Source organism: Diorhabda carinulata, chromosome 4 (assembly GCF_026250575.1).
Source record: "Diorhabda carinulata isolate Delta chromosome 4, icDioCari1.1, whole genome shotgun sequence".
Lineage (NCBI taxonomy): Eukaryota > Metazoa > Arthropoda > Insecta > Coleoptera > Chrysomelidae > Diorhabda > Diorhabda carinulata.
The window spans coordinates 4,844,170-4,869,011 of record NC_079463.1 but is presented as its reverse complement, the minus strand read 5'-3'; positions in this window follow the sequence as shown (position 1 = coordinate 4,869,011).

Below are 24,842 nucleotides of genomic sequence, written 5' to 3'. Positions count from 1 at the left end.
CCCTATTGTAGGGCGTGGAATCCACGTTGGGAAACACGGGTTTAAAGCCTTATTTTCCTGATGTCATTGTCATTGGGATGCGATGTTTTTAGAAAATTTCATATACTATTGATCTAAAAATTTAGAAATCTTCACAAATAACTCATTCCAATTCTGAGTATAACAACATTCGTATTCAATATCTGTCAGCTCAGTTATATTCTACTAATTTTTGCAAGTTATCTAAAAAGCTGATTATATTTCTCTATGATAGAAAACAAGGATAAATAAAAACTCCGAAAAATAAACAAAAAGATCAGGGCGTTATAACACAGTTTTAATTTGGAAAGTTTCGTTTTATGGAATCCATGTAGGGAAAAGTAATAAGCAAACTTTCATCTAAACAATTTCAACCTCAGTTTTTATTGTATTGTACTCGGGAGTATTTTATTAAACAACTACTTTAGATTACAAGCAAGTTTACGGTGCAGTTCCCAGTTCAATTATAACTCTAAAAAATCATTTTGGGTTTGCGGGGTTGTCATAGAGACTATCTCGTTCTCTATTAAACCAGTGAATTTGAGTTATATGATATTTTATGGAAAATAATTCATTTTTCATGATAGCATTTTAGATATATAAAGTGGGATCCACATAAACAACATTGTGGTGCGTGTTTTCTCAAATATAGTTTTTCGTTTTTGTATATTTTCGCTTTCCATACGCTCTTCACTTTCTTTTCTTTGTAAATGACCCCACCAACTTAACTGTTTTTTGCTTAGTGAATACCATGAGTGACATAATCTCCAGATTTTGTCATATTTTTCATAACACTTCTAGCAATGGCCTTTTTTGAAGGCGTAAAAAGTAGAAGAGGGCGTCCACATATAAAATAGCTAAATGCATGTAAGGAACAATGCAGCCGTGAACAAAAGGAGTTGAAGAAAAGTATTAGAGAGACTCTGCATTTTAATTGTCTTTATTTTCTATTGCTGTTCCAATGTTTGCCCTCGGTTCTTGATCAAAAGCTCTCTGGTCACAATTTTTTATCTAGGATTTCTTTCGTACACTCCCATTGATGTATACAGTGTAGTTATTTATCTGCACATCGCTTTATTTTCATAAAATAGAAGAAATTTTCATTAATTAATGAAGTCATTAGATCCAAGAGTTGATAGGAGTCTTAAATTTGAAGCTACAGCTTAAGAGTCCCTCCAATTTTTGTCCCTTTTCTCGGTACTTTATCAAGTGGCTTTAGTTTCCTTTAAATATTTTCAGGTTATCTGTTTATCTTGTTGGAGGTATGGTTTTATCACCATTTCAGTATTCTTTGGATCCAACAATTAGGTCTTTGGGCAAGAAAACCAAACCAATTCCATTCAAGTTCCACCAAATGAAACGGTAGCTGTAACCTAACCTAACCTAACCTAACCTAAACTCTTTTAACTTGAATATTACATATTTAAAATTTTCAACCCCTATATTCAGTTTTTTGGCCATATCTCGGTTAATTTTTAAGGAAATTAGTCGCTCAAAACGTAGATTTATATGGAATTTTATAACATATGAGTTTTAAATTTATTTAGCCCTCTATTTTTGAAAGGGCAACATTTAAAGGGATCGAAAATGATATCAGTTATATGTTATGGTACGATTCAACGACGTTGTCGAAGTCAAATCTCAGTTGTTTTAGAAGTAACATAAAATTTGGAAAAAGCAAAATGTTTGGTAAAAAAATACTGACTTTTTATTCCTTATCAACTTTTATGTATATCTTATAGTTTTTCAGAAATTTTGAAAAAAAATTAGAAATTTTTAAAAATTCTGAAAATGATTTTTCGACTTTAAACTCAATTTTTTCCGAAATTATGCATTCTAAATAGTTCAAACTTTCAGAAATCATTATTAGTTTGTAAATAAAATAAATCATCACAGTATTATATTTTTATTGCAATTTGGGTACTATTGAAAGGGTGAAATTGAAGGTTTTCCTACAAAAAAAAATATAAATCGATCTTATTTCGGCTGTAACTTTCTTGGTTTTTATGCTAGAGAGTTCCACTAGCTCTCATTTTGAAATTTCTTAAAAGTACTTTGAAAAAAGTCTGATGCAATTACTTCGAAAAGCTGACCGTTTTTCCGTTTTCCGTTTCCGTTTTCGACGTTGAATTTTGAAAATTTTCATTCGATAAAAATATTTAACCTTCAATATATCATAACTCGATTTGTAATGAGCCTATTTATATTAAGCAAATTTAAGAAAACCATTTTCTTTATTTTTATCTAATCTTCATTTTTGTTTCTTACACTTTTTCCGATAAAATTAAAAGTATTTGAGTTATTCATAAAAAATCGATTGAAAACATGGTTTTTTTCAAGAAGTTTTCAATCACGCATAACTAAAAAACTATTGATTTTTCAAAGAAACATTCAGGGTAGATTTTACTTTTTGAAGTATTCTTTACATGATGTCAAGATTTTATTAAAATTGATGCTGGTTCATGGAAATCGGAGGTGAAAACCTTGGTAGCTTGGACTAAGAGTACCTACCCTTATTTTAAAGTTATATATTTTAGATGAGTTCCAGATTTCTTCCAATGTACTAGTGAAAAACGATGTGAATATCACGAAAAATTAGTAATTTGAGACGATTTCCTATACATTTTTCAGTCAATTCAATTAATACATTTTCTTTCGATTTTTTTTTAAGAATCGGTCGCCACCTGTATAGATGTCGAGTGTTGATAAGAATATTAAGATGAAGTACATAATATTTAAAATTCTCAGCCAAAAGTGGAAATAAATGGAAATAAATAGTGCAACATTTAATACAAAATTATTAATGATTCCATATTTCTAAGTATAATTTCTATCCAAGCGTATTTTGCATTTATCTTTTCCCACGTAGTTGCTACGAAAGGGTGTGAAAAACAATAACCAGCCAGCATTTTAAGAGCAAAACGATAGAAGATGATAAATTCAAGTCCATATTTTGGATGTATATTTCGTAAAATACAACGTTGGGTAACAATAGACTCTATTTATTTGATAAATTACTTTGTTTTCACTTATATTACTTTGCGCTAGGCAATGCTACTGCTCGAATTTTGTGTGATAAATTTATCAAATGTGTGCGTTTGACGATATTAATTGCAAAAACAAAATTTCGCACAGCTTGGATAAATTTCAAGATGTTGAGCTCGTTTAAACTCATTTCCAGATCAAAAATATTGCTCTAAAAACATACTTTGTACAAGTGCGTTATGAACAGTATCGACTTTAAACTGCTTTCATTGTAAAACATTTTACTTTCGGTGATTTATGATTATTTTCAACTTTTAAAATACAGATTCCATTCCAAATTGCTGGCGATCTGGCAACGTTATGTCTACCATTCTATTTAAACCAGTTTGTTCGACTCCATATTCTCCAATTGAGGCATCGAAATTTAGAGCAATTTGACGGACACGCGGGTTTTACCTTTTATAAATTGAAACACGGATGACTGTTTAGCGATACCATAAAGTTTCAGCTGCATAAATCATTTTTGAACAAACGTATGCATTAATTTTGCAAAGTATATTGCCAATAACATAGAATTATTCTCAACTCTTGAAACAGGAAAAGGATAGTAGATAGTAGATATTTTTAGTGACTGTAACCACTTCTTGGACAAATAAAATGTACAGTCTATCAAATTTTATGAAAAATCCTTGAAAGGAATAATCGAGTATCTCCTGTGAGACTACCTATTGTTAATAAGTGATTGTTTGATCATATTATACGTATTATATCATCTTTAGCAACTGGGGATTTTCCACTTTAGAACGCATCTTATTGTTCCTCAACTCACCTATTGACCTGCGTCAATCAATCGATGTGTAACTTTGACGATCATTGACTTAAAAACCAGTTGAAAGTCATACTAGTTAAAGACTCCCAGCGCTGATACTCCTCTGATATACACTTGCCAAAAAGGAATACTTGAAAGTTAATAACCTTGGGTTTTCTATGATAAAATTTCAATATCCATCAAGCAAATAAAAGTTCTGTATATTGTTTCCAAAATTGAACCCACTAAGTTGGTTTGTTATCATTATTTACAATAAGTTATACCACTGGGACTATTGGGAAATATGACCATTCACAATTTTATTGAGAGAAAACATTGTAAAGTGGTTGTGATCAATTTTGGTTTGTAAACTGCTATATACTGCAACTAATTTTGGTTTGTATTTACCAAAAGAACAGTAGAAATTTTTATCCATGTGATTTCCTGTTCATAAAAATCTAATCTAAGCGGACAACGATTCATTCTAAGATATTATTTTACTACAGAAGTAAAAAACTGTTACCTACTCGGAAGGCTTCATCTGAAACCCATAAATGTAAAATATTTCGTGGTATTCGCTGTGTGGGAAGGCAGTGGTCACTTTGAACATTACGAGAGGCTATTTAACCGAAATTATAAACAAATACACGTTCAAATTTTTTTTTTGTTTGTTTCAATTATAATAAATTAAATAAAAATGGGTCACCAGAATTGTTGTGTAGTGAATCGTAAAAATACCAGGAGAAAAAGTAGGTGCAAATTTTATAAATTTCCAACCGCTACATGGAAAAAAAAGTAGTACCATAACCTTATTATTATCAAAAATAATAATTCGGAGTATTTTAAATCTTTCGTAAAATTATTAATTTTAGTATAAGTAGATAATAATCCTGGAGGTTTTATATCCTTAAGATCTGACGTAGCTGGAGGACGGAAATCAGATTCTCAGCTTACTAAAGAGTCAGTGTTGTTGGATTTATTGGAAGACAAAGGTTTTCCAGATATTAAAACAGTGATTGAAGTGACAAGAAAGTGCAAATGGTTATGCCACATTTTCTAGAGAGGAAAAGTGAATTTTCAAGTGAAGAAACTCAACAGACATACAGTGTTGCAATGGTTAGGATTCACGTTGAAAGAATTAAGGACTTATCAAATATTGCATAAAATTCCACAATTTTTGTTCCACTGCATTGACGATATTTTGCGAATTTGTTGTGTTTTGGTAAATTCACAGCCTCCAATTATTTCTGATAAAAAAGATTCTGAAAGTGAAGGATGAAAAATATTTTATTACTCATGAAAATTGTTCATTAAGTACTAAGAATACAAACGAAAATTTGTAAGAAATTGTAAATTTATTGTAAGCTTTTAATAAAGTTAATAATCAAACTTTTTGTAATAAACAGTTATATTCTTTTAAACTTGTTTATAACAAATTTTTAACGAATAATAAAATTATTTTAAATAGACATTATTGTAATATACAATAAACTTTTTACTCACTCAATAAATATTACTTTTTCAATAGCTATTTATAAAAATACTGCCTTGACTTTTAACTAATTAGCTTAGTTGTTAGAACACAACAATTTTGACGCCATTATACATCATAGAAAATAAATTATTATCGAATAACGAGACTTTATTAAAAAGCTGTCAAAGTTTCGTGAATATTCCTCAACTTCGCTCACATGTCCAGTAAGAACAAGATTTTCACCCTTGGTCATAGTTTCTGGTTGAAATTTTATTTGATGGCTGATGGACTTAAATCCTGTTTTTATAATAATATCCATGTCTTTCGTTCAACTAAAAATAATAAAAAAATATTCAATTATTCCATTGAAAAAACAGTTTAAAGCAACTTAACCTTATATACGTTCACTGCATTCTGTTGTAGTTGAAAAGAATATAATTGAAATAACTGATCGAAACAAATTTTATGTCAGAAAGGATCATTCTTGAAGAACGGTTTCATTAATTCTAGATTTCTTCTTCCGAATTTAATATCCGTATGTTTATTGAGCGAAGAATGTAATATTAAGATCCACAAAACAAACTTTTAAGTAAATGAACAAAAAATAGTTAATGTGAGACCTACTTCTAGTATATCCCATACTTCATAGTAGAAAAGAAGAAGATTAAACCAAATAGGTAGACATGACAAGGTCAAAATTATATATGATTGAATGCTTGTTATGGAAAATTTTATCGTAATGATAATTAAGTTGGTGCTAATTACTCCCTCATATTTCAAAAATATATTTACCGGAAATTAGAAAACACACCTAGAATCGACAGTAATGGTCAAACAATACTTAACAAATGATTATGATATGATGACACTTTGTTCCTATAGATCTAATTGTTCATAGTTAGTTAAATTCCAACATTAGAGCTAGACAATATTGGAAATATATCATTCTGAAAAGTAATCTGAGTTAAAGTGGAGTCTTGCAAGTGATTAAATAAATTTTATGCACCACCGATATCTCAGAAGTGTCGTTATCAATAAAAGCAATATTCTAATGTCTCTTAATTCCCTGTCATTAAAAATGAGATAGTGAAAACTCTCAGATAGTTCATGATGATTAAAACGGTAATACGCTTAAAATATAGGTCCGAATCCTACATTTTCAATCAAGTCTTGAGCAGAAAACATGGATTACGAGAGCGCTATTTGACCAATAGACACTAACGATAGAGAGGTTACATCGTCTCCGTGTAAAGGTATGGGACTCATAGTCTGGTATGCGTATGGTTTTAAGCTGATCGATTATCTAGTGCGTGATTATGCTGAGTTATCTAACGCAAACATTGGAGCATCTCAAATGAAGGTGTCGTCCTCTTGAGTGAAAAATTCTGGCTCCATAAACAAAGCAGGAATTTTTAGAATAGTTAAAATAGAAGCCAAGAGTAACCACCTACACAGCTCGAAATCTCTCCATATGTGAAAACATCCTACGAAACATATCTCAAGAGATGGGGAACTGATTTGGCTCCGCGATCTTAGAACCCCATGTAAGGAATTTCGATTGACCATTTATAACATTTGAAAGGTCAGAAATTTGTCATTGTATAGGCCCAACCTATGGGTCTTACGACAGCGACAAACTATTTAATTTTATAATATCAAATTACTGACGAAATATTTATATAAGCTGACCAATCATCAGCGAATGCATTTCGATCGCGTATAGATGGAATTTTTTATTTTTTTGTGAATGAGGTACTAAAATTTCTCAATGACATTGAAAAATTTCAAACCTTAATAAAAAATGACCAAAAACCAAATTTTTATAAAACCGTTAACTAAATGTTAAAAAAGGTTAGTTTCTAAGCATAAAATGATAATAAAAACTGTGATATACAATCTTAGTGCATAATTTCGAGAAAACTTATTTTTATACCATCCCATCATTTGCGTTGAAAATTTTACATTCATGTTATTGGTACGTGAAATAAACATTGTAAATAACAAATAGTTTGTTTTATTACATCACCATCGCTCCGTAAAATACGCGTAATTACATACTTGTAATTGAAATTACGGGCAATAGCGCAAGACCAAACCATTTTGAGCTATTAACACATAGATTAGAATGTTTTAGAAATATCATTGTAACCCGAAAAAGACAATAATCTTACTATAAGTTAAATTCAGTATTTCTACACAAAATGCTTCTGCTGAATATTGCTTAAAATTTGACTTTACGAAAATATAATTGGCGCGGTCAGTAGATTCATTATTATGAATATCTATATAATTATGAATAATATTCAAAATTTGGATATATTTGCGGTTGTTAATTGAAATTTTGCTTCAAATTAATTAAATCTCGTAAATTCTCATTTATATAATCACCAAAATTTCCTATTGAAATTATTTTTAATTCGTTCCATTATTCCAATTATAATTACACATCGTTATTTAACTCTCTATATATAATTTTCGCAACTACTTTATGATGTTCTACATACCATTAACAGGTGTTGTATAAAAATAATGATCTAATAATTTTAAAATACTCAATAAAGGTGTAAGTTTCCCCAAACATCTTCCTCAATAAAAAAATAATCCTCCGCACCTAATTAACTGACACCTGATGCAGGGAATTCCAAATTACCTTCTCTGGGAATTCCAAGTCTTCTTTCTTTTATGACCTTCTTCTCAGTGTAGCTACGCAACTCCTAGAGATTAGGCGCACGCGGTTTAGTTTAGTTTTTAGTTTTGTCGAGCGCCCATAGCTACTTTAATAAAATATTTAGGCAAAATACAAAGTTTCACATCTAATTATGGAAACTTCATTGTATTTATAAGAAAAAAAACACTATTTACTGTTCTCACTGCACCAACTCTAATAATCACAATGTGTTACTGGGTTATCGTCTTCAGATATCGAAAGTAAACGTGAATTTGAACTGACTTTTTGTTATAATAAATACGTATTTGAAAATTTCACAATTAGCACAATGTTCTAATAATGTCGTGCCATCTGTTGTTATATGGTCTACATTATAACAAAGATTAATGAAATAATAGATATATAGAGATGTGGTGGTCAAAAGTTAATTCATTATAGACAAAATAAAAATAAACGTATTACAAGTAAATTCATTAACTCAAGTGAATTATACTGCCCTCTATTTCACAAATGTCAAAGCTTGAAACAGAGCAATTATAAGCGACATCTATCAGAGAAAAGCTATACAATCAAAATTCCCACTATTACATGGATCTGTAATTGTTGAAGAGTTGGCTCAAAGACACTCTTGAAATGATATTGGGGGTCAGAGACGCACTAGTGACGTTTTTTTTTAGAATTGATACATTTGAGGTCACGGTGAACCTATTTTTTGTAGAAGAAGGGTATGTCAACAGTTATGAGGGGTGATTTATCTATAAAAAATATTTTATATTTGAAACTGAAGTAATAATTTGATATGAAGTCAGTATAGATTCAGGTAATTATTTTTGATGATTTTTTAGACAACAAAACAGAGTGCTAAATATTTTTCGAGGCGAATTGAATTTTTTACAAGCCTCACAAGGTCAAAATTTTCCAAAGAAAGGAAATTTTTTTAATTTTATAACGAATAACAAAAGTTCTTTGTTTTAACAAATATTTCAGCAGCGGGAATAAATAAATAATAATTAATAAGTTAAATTAGCAATTCTACTCTAAAAATGATATATTCCGAAACAATCGCTGTCTCTCAGTAACATCATTATTTCCTGTTAATGATATTGAAGCAGTTTGTTTAGCCATTTCGTTATCCTTATGATCTCGTCCTCTAGTACCTACTCTACAGTAATTTCATTAGGGCCATCATGTTCAAAGTAGACAAACAATGCTATACAAGCTTAGAACTGTCCTCTACGGAATCGTTGAGCTTCAGCGTTGACCGTAAATTTAGCAATTGAACGTAATGTTTTTTTTTTTCCTTCCAATTTATCACTCAAAATAGTGGATAACCTCAGCTTGGAATTTTATAACTTCAGCCTAGAGGAAAACTAGTAGTTATTCATCTTTTATGTTAAATATTCTTAAGCTACGCTCTCTTTCTGAAATCAGGTGTTGTTCTATGAATAATTCGGTTAGTTTGAAGCTTTTGGGAGTACATTTCCATAGAGTACTGTTATTCAGTCAATTTACCTAGTATTTTACATAATCTTCAATGAAATATGCTGTTTGTTATTGATTAAACGTGTTTTCTTTTTTTTTTGTTCAGATAACAGAATAGCTTACGTGTAAAAATGTTCAAACTTTATGTACTTGACCTTACAACTAAGGCTTATATTCTATGTCCTCGTATCAGACACATTTCAGTTTTCTTAATCTTCATTTTATTGCAGAAAAGCTATTTGGATGGTTAACCCCCTATCAAAACTCAGCAACGAGGAAATCAGGAGTGGCAGGTTTCATATAATTTTAATTTAATATTCCCGAGGCGGTTTTGGTTTAAAATGATAATCCTACCCTTCTAGGGATCTTGCTTAGAAAGGAAAGGAAGAGTTAGAGCAGTGGCGTCTCAATAATACTCATGTTTATTGTGCCAATGATTTCGTTATAAATTTCAAATTAAATAGAAGATGAATCCAATTTTATCAAGATTATAAGAAGTTTTAATTATGAATTTATGATAATGATAATAGGTAGAAATTGTTGAATTTAATTATGTTGTCAGTATACAAAATGATGCAACTTGGAATACGTTACATTATATCAATCAGAATAGTTAGTGTTAAGGGGTGAAAATTCTGCATATTGTGCAGATTGAATAAGTAAAAACAAAAAACTCCTTATGGCTTCTATCATATCTTTTGAGTTGAATAAAAAAGTTTTATACTTTGAAAATAAACTGTATTCACCATTCATTGGTGATTGTACGAAGTGCTTAGTATACAGGGTGATTGACGAGTGTGACAAATAAATCATATCCAATCATAATTCATTGTTAGATAATTCTATATAGGTACATAAACATTGTAGGAAATACTGGATAAAAAAAGTATGTTGGTAGTACCTTACGATACTCACACAAAATCATTTGAAAAAATCGAGAAAATAATATATTTGTATTTTGATTCACACTATTGGTTCATTGAATATTAACGAAATTAATAATTTTCTAATATCTTCAATTTCAAATTTCTCTTACATTGTATAAGGTATACAATTTGTTACGATTTTTATGAGTTGGTTATAACTTTTTAAATACTATGTAGAATACATCACAACCTTGTATTATTGTAATGAGAAAGTTGATTCCAAATACACAATAAAATATAGGGTGCTTCTTTTAAAAAATGTAACTTTCATATGGCACAACATTCTGAAACACTCTGTAAATTTTCAAATTGATATCTCAAAGAAAAAGGGAGTTAGTGACTTTATCACACTAATGAATCACTCTGTATATGTATATCTGAGATAAAAATAAGAAAGGATCAATTCTATTCAAGAAATACTGAATAGGAGCTTTCCTATGTAAGGATTTTATTATAATATGACACTTTTACAACTTTATTGCTTGAAACGCTTTCATCACTAAAATCTTTGATAAATTCCTTCATTTATCTCATCCTCCGTCGTCAAATATCGACCACATCAATATTGGTTAAAGAATAACCATAAATCACACATAGTCAAATTAGGCTAAAACGGTGGATGTTCAATGACCTCATATAATTTTAACGTGAAGATTGAACTGTCTCCCAAATTTGTTTCCTTTTAAGTGCGCTTTATGAGGATGGTCCAAGAAGTACCTCGCCCAACAAAGAGTTCAATAAGTTCGATACTTTTTTTCTAATAAGAATCGTCAAGCTCCTCAAAATATCCATTAACTCCTATTCATTGTTGGAAAATCGACCCCATGACTTTACCTGCAGATTGACGGACTTTGTCTTCTCTGGATCCGGTTCTCCCTTTTCAGTCCTATTATGATTGTTCTCTTGTTAGTTCGCTGAATAAAGAAAATTTAACCATTTTAGAAAAATACAACAGCGACCTCAAACAGAAGACAGCGAAGAATTTTCCATTGCAACATATAACTGACTCATTCTGATCACCTTTAGTATCTGTACGTTTGAGTTAATCGACAACAATTAAAGTTATTTATAAAGAAGAAACAGAAATATGGAGCGAATGGATGCAAAACACAATGCAGGTAGGAAAAGTGTCTTATAGATAGAAGCCATAATGAAGTCACCGTCATCGTCATCTTAATTAAAAAAAAGTTTATCGCGATATTTAGTCATTTTTGTTATTCTCAATAGCCTACGCCAATGAACTACTAGTCGATGAATGGGCTTGATATTTCTTTGAGTAATTCGCATAAAACTACGAAGTGCGCAGGTCAAAAATAAATGATTTTCTCTAGGAAAATCCTGAGCTTTATTTCCCTTATACGTTTTCAAGGCGTTTCTTATTTTCCGAAGGCGGTGATGGAGATAGAGAGAGATAGCTTTTGCAAACATCTTGACTGGTGTATGTTGGTCTCACTCTTTCGATATCCTATTTTGATGTTTGTTTTAATGAATACCCGTTAAAGATGTAGTGAAGGGAAATTATTATTTTTGATAGAAGCACTTACTTTTTTCGACGGATATTATACCGGAATTCGGTTAAAAATTTGTTTGATAAGATGATAATAAGTGAATAGAGTAGTAGAGGATTATAGACATCATAGAAAAATGAATAATTATTAACTCAACATCAAAAATATCTTTTCAATACATTATATTTAAGTATTATTCAAAAGATAGTGACTTCCAAAAATTCGTCTGATAATTGGAATTTCCTAGTTCTTGGACCTTTTTATATATATTTTCATGAATAAGTCTTGGTTTGAATTTGTTTCAATGGATAACCAGACAGGAACCTTACCAGACTTTCAGATCTAACCTAAATGTTGTCTCGATAGTTTTTCAAGCCATTTTCAGTCTAAGACGAGATAAGAAAAGTCTCAACTCATTTTGATTGAATATACTCACTACAATGAATAATCCAATCGTCTAAACATTTTTAATGAAAAATTGAGATACAACTAGAGGCTCTCACTTCAGGATGTAACCGTTATCCCAACTGCTACCTCTACAGAACCAAATCTCTTCGAATAGTCGACTCTTCTAGTAACCTGGATCTAAAAAAGTGTCCGTTTGGTATACACTTGAGTCCAAGACTGAAGCAGCTCAGGGAAAATGGAAAAGACTCCAAAGCTCAACCTCGTAAGCACAATCTCAGATATATACTATTTGGACATACTTAACCAAAAGCATAGGAACAAACATAGGCAAGTCACTCGGTGTTATTACTTCTGAGATGATACAAAACTTTATCCAGCAGGTTCAGAAGATATCAACGAATAACTATGTCAAGCTGTTGCTGCACATTCTGGTGACTTGGCTGGAATGGTAGATACTAATAACCTCTTTAGACGTCCACGAATATACGGCAAAGTACTTTAAGATGATGGTCATCACGCAAGATCCTCAATATACCAAATGAGTACTGTTCAACTGCGGTCTTCTCTAGATTGTTCGAGAGAACATCCTGCGAAGAGTATATCGAAATCAAAGAAAGAGGTATATGTGGCTTTCTTCGCCAAGGCACAGAACCGAAGGCTGAATTGCTGGGAGTCTAGTTTAATCAAATTGAAATTCCCATGGATAATTCAGAATAAAACTTATCACACAAGATTAATGCTAGTAACAAAAGAAATAGTATTTCAAACTTATACATAAACAAAACTGATAAAAAATTGGAATTTATGAAAATATTGCAGGGACATTTATTGAATCACTTCTTTGAATAATAATAAATACCATTTATAATATCAAAGAGTTTCACTATAATAAGCACTGTAATTATGTTCCACGAAGCTTATTATTTTCAAACTGAGCTCGACAATGAGAACTTGTTTTCATTCTCAACAAAACTGACCACTTGTGCTAAATAAAAATCGTTAGGGTCAGCATTAGCACAGTGTGAAACGTTAAATAGCCCTGACAGATTTCATTTTTATTTACTAAAATCGATTGTATTTCTCGTGAGGATTAACACTTTTCAAACAAAATTGTGGATTATTTTGGCTTCCCAACTACTCTACGAGATTATACATTTCATTGTTCTGTTTACATGCAAATTTCATCCAACGGAGGCTTTTTCTTCTACGGTTTTTATGTTCCAATTCACACTGCTACTTCTAGGTATCTGAGCTTTGGCTCCAATGAGCAAGGAAGATATGCACTGCTGTCTCCATGGCTTGGTCGCAGAATCTGCAAGGATCCTCCTCTACCATGATTAAAGTCTGAAGGTGGTATTTTACCGGTCAGAAGACCGACTACCAATTTAATGTCGCTTCAGGACATCACGAGAAGATCCTCAGATCTTCTAGCTTATATAGTTATGAATATTTTGGATTGTTTAAGGACTGGTGTAGACAGACACAACTACATGAACACAAAGGGCCAGTTCCTTATATCTCACTATTTAGTTTAGTAGTCAAGAAATAAATGTAAAGATTCCCCGAATTAATTTTCGCGGGAGAAGGTTTATTGGTCGGAACATTTAGTATAAAACAGGTAAGTAAAGTTAATGGGTTTTGGTTTAACTTTTAAGAGGAAACTTGGCTAACAAAACTTCCATTTAACTCTGTAATCAATAATATAATGCTACCTAGATTTTTCTATGTCTGAAACAATACTCTGTAACACAAAAATGAAACTACTTCAATTATAAAGTCTTTATTTTAAACAGTTTCGTTTTATTTTCCCGTGTCTAACAAATTCATTTTAAACACGTTCGAAAATAAGAACAGAGCTACGACCACCATAACTGGAATTGCACAAATTAAAACTCACCCAACTGTTGAGAAATTAGTGTGGAAAACTAACATCCTGAAGTTAGAAGTTAGTTGATATAATAAAAATGAACAGGTCCCAGTTTGTTACACAGATATAATTGTATGAAGATACACTCCTAAATTTGCACATTTATAGAAATAAACTGGGGTGTCTGTGTTACAATTCAAATTAGGAAGTTTGTAGGGAATGAATCAAACTTTGCTCGGGTGTATTTTATAACAACTTTCGTCATTACGAAAGTACAATTAGCGCTACACCTCTACATATATACAGAAAGATTTTCCTGTCACATAACATTCGCATATTTTTATTAAAATCAACATTTATATCGTTTGCGGCAAGAAACTTTACATATATTGGAATAAATACAGGAGCCATTTCAATTTTTATTTATCTTTATAAGTTTATTCATTTCTTAACCGTAATATGTAGGGTTATGATGAAGTAGTGCACTAAATTTATAAAACGTTCAATGTTCGTTTTCGAAAAAAATGTAAAAACACGTCAAACAGTTCATTCTATTTCACGTGAGTCCACGTCAAATTTATGACATCAATATTTTTTTAAATAGGAGGTTCTACTCATATTATTTGATAATGCTTATTTTTTTCCATTGAAAAAAAAAACTAATTCAAATAGGGATCACATAAGAAAAAAACAGAAAAATTGATGAAAATCGAAATTAATTTTAGTAATAACCGTTGAATTAACTCAACAATCTATTAAATGAAAATTATTTCTTACCAGAATTATTATATATTTTGAATTTGATTTATATGCAGTAGCGGATTTAAAAATTCTAATATTTTATATAATATCCATTTTCCACGGATAAATTCATTTGATTGATTTGATTCCAATTCTTAATTTTTATTTATTATCAAAAATTAAGGTCAAATAAGAATTTCTTTTTCCAAATTTACAATTAAATTATGATATTAAATGATCATCATAACAATGAAATTTACTAATTAGGAACTCCTCGAAAGCGACTGGTAATAAACATTTGGAAATGTTTTCTCTCTACTAAATTCACGTCTCAAAGCTCCCAATCACGCTTCATTCCTCTTTTATCAGAGTAAACCATTCAAAGTTCTGAATAAGTTATGAATCGGAAAGACAAAGATGCACGACCAAATTAAAATCTGAAACGTCTAATTACCGAGTTCCAAATTGACGCCATCTTGTACTTTTCACTATTTCCACTGAGTTTTGGCACTTCGATATTATTCACAAGTCTTGAAACGTTCGCCTCCAGCAACGAAAATTTATAACGTTCCGCGTTGGTGGGTAGTAATCTGAAATAATCCAAGATTTCTCTATAAAGTGGAATAAGATGAAACCTAATAACTTTGTACGGATATGAAATTTTCTAAATAAAATTCCTTATTCACTTGACCTTCTTAGCTCAGAAATGTTTCAAGATGTCGTCCTGGCTATATCCCGCAATTCATTTATATTATATAACAGAGCTATATTAGATATGCAAATGAAGCCTCCCTAGCGTTCCTGGCGGCAACACACTCAACTAATTGGCAACTTCTTAATGTCGTTTATACTTACTTTGCCAAGCGAGGCACGTCTCTTTGATAAATTTACTTCACTATATTCTAATACAATTCTCTGAAGACATTGTTCGTGTTGTGTGCTGGGAGAGGCCTATGTTGATGACTAGACTTGAAGAGACGAACGCAAAGAACTACTTCCAAATTTATTTGCAAACAGAAATTCGCGCCGACAAACAGATGGAATATATTATAGGTTTTGGATATCAAAATTTATAGAAGATGGGGTTCAACTAATTACTCCTATTATGAGATTGTCTCGCTTCTTATATCCCTATATGTTGAGTGTAAAAACACCAAATATATATTGGCTTTTTTCAAATTTGTCGAGGTTGATTTATCACATATTATAATAAAAATTGATTGGCCTTTCCCTCAGGACACTATTGGATATTTCAATAAAGCAAACTAGCAAAAAAGAAGCTTGAATACTCTATTAGGGATCATAGTCATTCTAAGGACACTAAACAACATCGAAAGCAATAGGTAAAAAAACAAAAAAATATTGGGCTGAGAAAATATGATCAGAAGAGATCGGATGAATGCATTAGCCAGTTTTTGTTAAGACGTTTTTTTTGAGTGTCCTTACAGGGCGCCTGTAAGCATACTGGATGGAGCAGATAGTCTCAAACTGAAGCCCACAGATGTCCTAAAATCAGGCATCAGAAACTATTGATAGTTGAGTGAAATAGACATGGAAACAAAAATGGTTGTGGAATAAATTTGGACTGCAGCTGAAGATAGATGTATATCGTCATCGTAAGAATATATTGAACTAGACTTGTAGTATCAGAAGTAGCTCAATAGCAAGTGGATACATCCTTTCCAGATTTCAAGTAAGCTATTATGTTTATGTATAACAAGACACATACCTTTTAATGGCTATTGAACTAACTTTGAACCTCTCGTTATTGCTCATGATTGTGAAAACTGTAGCAGAAAGACAGAGAGGAGAAAATAGAACTTAAGCTGAAAGGCAAGTTTGCTTATAAATACAAACATAGTCACTTTGATATATAGAGAGAGATAAAACAAAAAGCTAAAGCTTATGAAAAAATTTGGGCTTCAATTCAAGGTGGATGTATATCGTCACCGTAAGAAGGTATGGAACTGGACTTGCAGTATCAGAACTAGCTTAAGGTTAAGTGATTAAATCCTTTCCAGAATTCGAGTAAGCTATCCTACGTGGCTATGGTAGTAATTTTGAACCTCTCGTCACTGTTCATGATGGTGGAAAGTGTATCAGAAAGACAGAAAGGATGGAATAGGTAATTTAGCTGAAAAATTTGGCACTACTAACATAATCACCTTGACAGATATAGAGAGCTAAAACAAAAAGCCGAAAAGAAAAAAATTGGAGCTGCAACTCAAGGTGGATGTATATAGCCATTTTAAGACCGTATGGTAACGGAAACAAGTTAAAGATTAAAAACTAACCTGTTAGACTAGTTCCATGCAAGTACATTCTTCATATATCTGTTACAATGTTCTGAGACCAATGACATTACTAGTTCTTGGAAAAAGACAATTTATAACATTAGTATGACTATATTTATATCCAACGGAATCTTGGTACAGCAAAAATCAAAAGTGTTACGTATAAAAAGAAATTAAAAAACACACAGTGTCTAATGTTAAATAAATTGTTGTTAAATTGAATAAAAACACCCTATATATTCTTCCAACAGTTTGTTGCAATTATTGTCCTATACATCTTTCAACTGACCACGAAGCAGTAGTTGTCTTTCCCACGACCTTTGGGCAATATCAAGTCGAATTGCGTTTTCTTTGTCGTCCGTTTAATCCCCTCAAATGATCTTTTGTATATCCTAAACAGGTTCTTGACGGTCAACCTTTAAGGACTTTCAAAAAATATATTCCCGAATAATACCTTGCGTTAATGTTGAATTGTATAGTGTGTCCATTTAAATCGGAATCATATTAATGATTTTAATTAGAAAATAAGGTTTAGAAATATTGAATACAATGAATAAAATGAAATTTTATTAATGAGAAATCAATTTTTAGATACATATTACATACTGTGTTCAAATGTACACAGCTTACAACCGGATCTGACCATGTCTAAAATTTGGAGTAAATATGACCACAGTTAAGATTGAGGTCAGCTACTCAAAAACTTGATTAAGTTTTCGAGTTATGTATTAGAAATAACCAATCGTAGAACGTTTTGTTAAGAGTATTTCACTACATTCTTCCGAATTTTCTAAACTTAAAATCCCTATTATTATGTTCCCTGAAAAACGTGAATATAGACGGTAATGACTGAAAAAAGTTATTAGAAAACAGAGCCTCTCCATATACAATAATAATGAACGTTTATGAGTTTATGGTAGAGGCATACCAGCTGATATTCCTCAAGTACTTGTTGTTAATACCACAGAAAAAGAAATCAGAGTTTCTTGCCCGTATAAATCAATCGCATCTTATAAGAAAAAGGAACCTTTGGTACCAGAATCATCCAACTATGAAAGTGATTCAGAGTATATTCATTTCAAAGTAGAATGTTTTCTATATTTATAAAAAAAACGCAAGCGAAATAAAGAAGTATCTGATTTTATAGCTGTGTCTAGATTTCGATCTCAATTTGTGAAAAATCCTAATTTGTGACTACAACACATAAAAATATTATCTGGATATACAAATGGTCTAAAGATAACAAATGAAGAAATGGCATGGCTTATATTGAACAAGACGTTTAGACCAACATTTTCGATTCGCTGGTATCCATAAAATTCTCTAGTTGAACTGAATACAAGGCTTACTACCTATTTACAGTTGTACTGTGTCTTGCGCGTCTAAAACTAAGAGTATAAGTGTAAGTATTAAGTCCTAATTCACCTAAATTTTAGTAACCATCCTTTTATTAGGAGGAATTAACTGAAAAGTCTCTTGGCCATCAGTTTTTAGTAATTCAAGTAATTTTATTCATCAAGTACAGTATCATTTGTTTCTATTTGGACTTCTTGTTATTCTTCTTCGCATTCAATCATACAACTTAGGCATTTAGGAATATTTATTCAATAAAGTTCCAGACTCCACATTCATAGCCTCTATTAATGATTTGATAATTTTTCCTGGTGTCTCAGCCAATTATCATTCTCATTAGGCAGCTAAAATTCTTGTTTTCCCGAGTAGTTCCCGTTTATTATTGCTCTATTCAAAGTTTTCAATTTGCTCAAGGTATACATCATTATTTCTTATCAATATTTCAAAATTGGCGTCTGAATTAACATACAAAAGTTTATCTTTCATACCCAGTTGCAGGATGTGTCACATAACTCCATAAACCATATTTTGGATAATACTCACTTTTAAATATATGATGTTTTTATAAAAATAAAAGATTACTTCATTATAATGTTCAAATCATTTCGAAGTAATAATTATTATTATTATGATTGTTTATTATAACATATTTATAAACCCGTAGATCTGAAGCTACGTGTTGGTTCGATTTCTAGTTGTCCTTTTAGAAATGATCCCTTATCGTCGAACAATATACTATACGCTACAAAAACCCTTTCTATTTTATATAAAAATCAGGTTACCTCGTATTAAAAAAATAACAGTGGTCACTCTAAACCTGTTCCTTGTAACTCGGCATGTGGGAAAGTCCAGTTCAAGAAAGGGTCAGTTTCGTCCTGCTAGAGGATAATGGTCTCTATCCCGACGGACGAAAGGGACGTTGGGGTCTAAGACATACACGTTACCCTTTTTTTTTTTCAAACAATTACAATGTCCAGCGGACAACCTGATTTTCTAGTTTTGCTACATGTACATTTCGGTTGGATTATCCGAAATTATTCTGAATATTTTACTCAGTCCGGTTGAGAATTTTATAGTGATTACATCGTGATTATTCTGAATATCATGCGGGTAAGTTGACGTTTTCCATTTTGCAAATTTTCAAAATCAGTATCATGTGTGAATCATCTCTTCACAAAAATGTTTATACCTAGTTGTTTGTGTTGGGTTTTTCTTGGAAATCAATAACTTCACCTCTGCCAAAAATCAAAATTTGTATAAATTTACTTGAAAATTGAAAAAAATTTGACCCGAAAGAGATATATCCAATTTATTACTCTAAATTTTCAATATTATATTGTGTTATTCTATTATGGTGATAAATAAATTTTCATTTTTATCTTCAGCTCGGGGTTTCATTGCCCAAAATTATTAATAATCTCTACGCCTAAAAGTGAGCTGTCAAATAATAATTTCAATCAAAAAATCATTGTTTTTTTACATAAAATAGAGCACACTACACATTTTTATCTAATTTTCATCCATCTTATCAATTATCTGAGTTAAAGCGTCGTCGTAATGACAAGGAATTTAACGAAAATTACCGATTTCCTATAAGGAGCTAATATAAATTGATTGGATTTTCGTCTCCCTTATTCGTAATCTAATTAGTTAATTTTAATTTAATATCACCAAAGTGTGTAAAGGATAAACCGCTAAACGATTCCCTTCCAATATTTCCATAGCTGGGGTACCATATTTTAGTATATGCTAAAATTTCGGTTGAGAATGAAAAGACGATTTGAATGTAACACATGAATGGGTGTATAGTGAGGTTCATTTAATTTATATAAACAAGAGATACTCAAAAAACATTAATGTGAAATTGAATGTGAGCAAAGTGAAAAAAAAACATAGAGATGTTTGTGTCAAATTTTAAGATGACATATTGGACTAATTGAATCAAATCAATAATCAAATTTCAAATAAAATATGCGGAAGACATGAGTAACAATCAAAAGAAATCAAAAAAATCAGAATATGGAACACATGGCATGGTAAAATGCTGAGCAACCAACCCATGAGAATACCATATATTTATATACACAATTATTTTAATAAATATAGAGATTAGAGACATTTGACCTTTATCGCATATTCCAGTTATTATATCATATTCCCATATTTGGGAATAGATTTAAATGCCATTTCTACGATAAAAAAAATTGAAAAATCTTCCGTCCGACAAACGTTATTCTGTCTTAACGATGAATATTGAATTCGAATTGGTTTTGGAATCGATCGGTAAAACCGTTTAAAAGTTATTCCAAAAAAATCACATTTAAAAACATTTGTTTTCGTATTTTTTTAAGATTTCTCAAAATCTACCGGTCCGAATCGGTTCAAATCAGATTCAAAATCTAATTTTGGTCAAGTCCTTTCGAAAGGCGTCAACCTTGAGGAAATTGGTCAAGTCGTTCAAAAGTTATGAGAGGTTTACACACCCACACACAAACACGGACACACACACTTGGCGTTGGTAATAAGAAACCTGTTAAATTATATATTTGACTGTGAATCTTGAAAGTTGGCATAATATTTTCTTGAATAACTTTTGTTGTACCAAATGACGTCATTTGAAAACAATTATTGTATGCTGCAAATGAGTCAAAAAACGTTTAGAATCTGATCCATTTCCGAAAACCAATGAATATAATGGTTCTGGTGACGGTACCAATAGCGTAAATTTGACTTGACCGCTGACGCAACACAACGACAGTCCATGAAGTTCATTTTAAAACATAAATGCCTTGGTATACAACGTTCATTGGTCCAATAGCAACGATTTGCTGTGGACTGTACTCGATTTCTACGTTATAATTGAATGCAGTTCGATAGGGGTTAAACGCAACATTTCTATGTTGTTAATTTCGATTCTATCGATGCCGTTCAACTACATTTCGCGCTTCGCGTTGCCTTTCAGTTTGACTTCCTCTTGTATATTTTTGACACGCAGCATTGTGAGTTCTGCGACTTAAGGTTGTACGTCTAATTGCTTCAAACTTCAAAAACGAAAATTCAAATATAAATTAAAGAAAACTATCCAAACTCACCAAAACTCCATATTAAATTGAACAGTTTTCTTATTTCCTTTATTATGGGAAATAATAAATTGATTATTTTACATGTATTTTTCATCAATACAAGACATTCAGTTTTCCTTCTACTTCCTCTTTGATATTTGCAGCACACACTCTGTCAATTCTATGTCAAATGTCATTAGACTAAAAGAGTTTATATTGTCCAAAGCGCTAAGGCTAGATTGGAATGAAATATTTCATTTAATCAATATTTCTATCAACGTCACTTTGAATATTGAATTTTGATTCCTATGAATTTAAAATTTTTACAAGAATTTATACAACTCAAAGCCACCACAAATCTCAATTAATTATTTCCAAAACGATAATTACAATCGAAAGCTCGGAGAATATATTAACATTAGTCTATTTTAGTGTTTCATTGCCACGTTCCCAATAAGAAAACGCTCATCATATAGCGGGTAATGACTGAATCCAGTGGCAACATTTAAAGATCAACTTTTGCTAATACCGATTACTTAAAATTTAAAAATATTTTTTATTGCTAAATTTGTAATCTAAAATTATTGCTACGGTATATTGCACAACGAAGTTCGCATACTTTTCGTCATATCATCAGACGCAAATCGATACGTCTAAAACTCTATAAACTTCAACATACTGTTGGTAAATAGAGCTTCTGCATTTTTTTTTTCCGAGCTTAGCGAAACATCGAGAATTTGCATCGTGGCTGCATTTCCTAGTTCGTAATTATTAGAGGGAAATTTAAGAGAATACATCGTCATATTTCCGCATGGATACCGAAATTTGAAAGTAAATCACTGTAGTTCGTGGTAGATGTAATTAACGACCAATTAAAAAGTTTCACCACAACTAAAAAAGAAAATAGAATATTCCTACATTTAATCTGATTAAGTGTATCAAAAACTAAGCCACATATTAAGAGGATGGAAATTAGCTCATATTTATTCAATACGTTGATGACTATTTTTGAAATATGAAAAAGAGAGACTCAATATAAACTCAAAAAAATTATTTTAGTTCCCAAAATTCATTTAAAATTACTCCAAACTACGTAACAGAAAATGCTACTCGTGTTTATATAAATCTTCCACCCTCGTTTATAAATCGGGTAGAAGCAACTTTTCCCAATCTTATTTTAAGAATAAAAAAGCCTCCACCATAATTTCTCCTCTCGATTCTACAATTGTACAACCTCGCACAAAGTTATCCCGAATGCTAGAGCGATAATTTAAGGGAGGAAACAAAAGCAACCTAAGATGCAATTAAAATTCTGAGATTTCCATTGGTTGTTTTCACTGGAGCGATTTTCTCCCTTACAACCGAGTGAATAAGTCCGAACTTCCCAGCCGACCTTTATAATGTCGGGTCTAACATTTTGCTTAATGTTTCCCATTTATAAAGTATGTCTAGAAGTTTTAAAACCACACGTCAGGAGATGGTAGGAGAAGGAGCAACTCCGGGGAAACGGGCGAGAGAAGGACGGCTCGAGACTTGAAGAAGTAGCTAGAGGAAAATGTGTATACTTCGCGTTATTATACAAACAGAACTTTGAGCAAAATACACAGTAATTTTATGTATCCAACGAAAATGTAGCTTTCTGCAAATAAGTCTGGTAATTTGGTAAGGAAATTACTGTTTATTTTGGAAAGTTTGTTTCTCTCCGTTGGATAACCTGCTTTAATATTGAGCTAAGGATAATTTTCAGATAACTCCAAGATGGGCTGCGATTAAAAAGTTTATCTGTGAAATATAAACTCTGGTTAATATATTCATATCCAAGATAATAATAATTTAACGTAATGTACAACTTAATCTCGTGGTGGATACTGACTATTCTACGGTGAACATTTTAGAATGATATCGCAAGATAAATATGTTTTTAACATGATTTTATTTGTTTTACCTGTATATATGTGACTCACATTTTAATATGCTTTTATTAAAACGAGTGTAATCGCCATTTTGAGCGAGCTGGGTAAATGGGAAACTACTTGGGAAAAAGAAAAATAATTGAACCAGTTGAGCTGTCTAAGATATTGAAATTTGTTTTCTCATCACTAATTTCATTCTTATATCAAGAATTATTTGTTATTTTCAATTGGATCACTGCTAAAAGTATTGTATTTTTTTTTAATTGAAATAATTGCAAATTTGCATTAAAAGAAAAAAATGCGGAGAGGCGGATCCGATGAAGCATGTCGAACTGTACGCAAAGAGTCTCAAATTCTTCTTAAATTGCAAATGGGAGATCGGGAAATATGCATGGTAAAAACGTGGTGCTTGAAAAAACTCCACAGGTTGTCAGGTCACATGACTGTGCGGGCAACTCAACGACTACTCGTCTGCCAGTCTCCTGGCAAAGCTCCATCCTGCATGAAATGATAGATGTTCGCGAATTTTGGATCGTTAACCATTTGCCTAAGTAAATATTCGAGCATTTCCAAATAACTTTGACTCGTCGCATAACTCTTAAAAAAGTACGGACCCACAAGACCTCCCGCATAGATACCTTCCCACACATACCTCAGGCAGGTTTAATTCTTCTTCACTGAAGACGTCGGGATTCTGATCATTTCTGTACACGCAGTTACGCCGATTGACCGTACCATTCAGATTGAAGGTATCTTCATCAGACCACCAAATGGAATGCTGGAACTGTGGATCTGAGTACCGCTCGCAAAAAATCGAGTCTACGATCGAAATCAACCTCGTGGAGTGCGTGGAGAAGACGTGGACGGTAAACTCGATACTGTATGCGTTTCAGCATTCGTAGTAAAGAACGATTGGATAATTGAAGTTCTCCCAATAGCCGCACTGCAAATTGTCTGGGCTGCTTAACTAATGTCAGCGTCACTGCTTCTAGATTTTCGTAATTGTTACAAATACCGGTCGTTCAGAACAAGGCGCGTCGGTAACAGAGCCCGTTCTTAAGAATTTCTGGTACGTCTTCCAAGCTGTTGAACTATTTAGAAATTGTTGAAAGTCGGTAAACATAGTTTCGCAATCCACGCATCGTGAAATCAATTGCAAAAGAAAAATAGAGTTACATCAAATTTCAATCAAAGGACATATTATATTTATATATAATGCTCCGATGTTCGTTAGATGGAACTTGTCCATTCTTTAGAGCTTTGAGGCGCCTTCTTAGAGGAAAATTTATTCCTAATCTTCCTACACCAGACCTCTTTTTTGGAAAAATTTCTTCG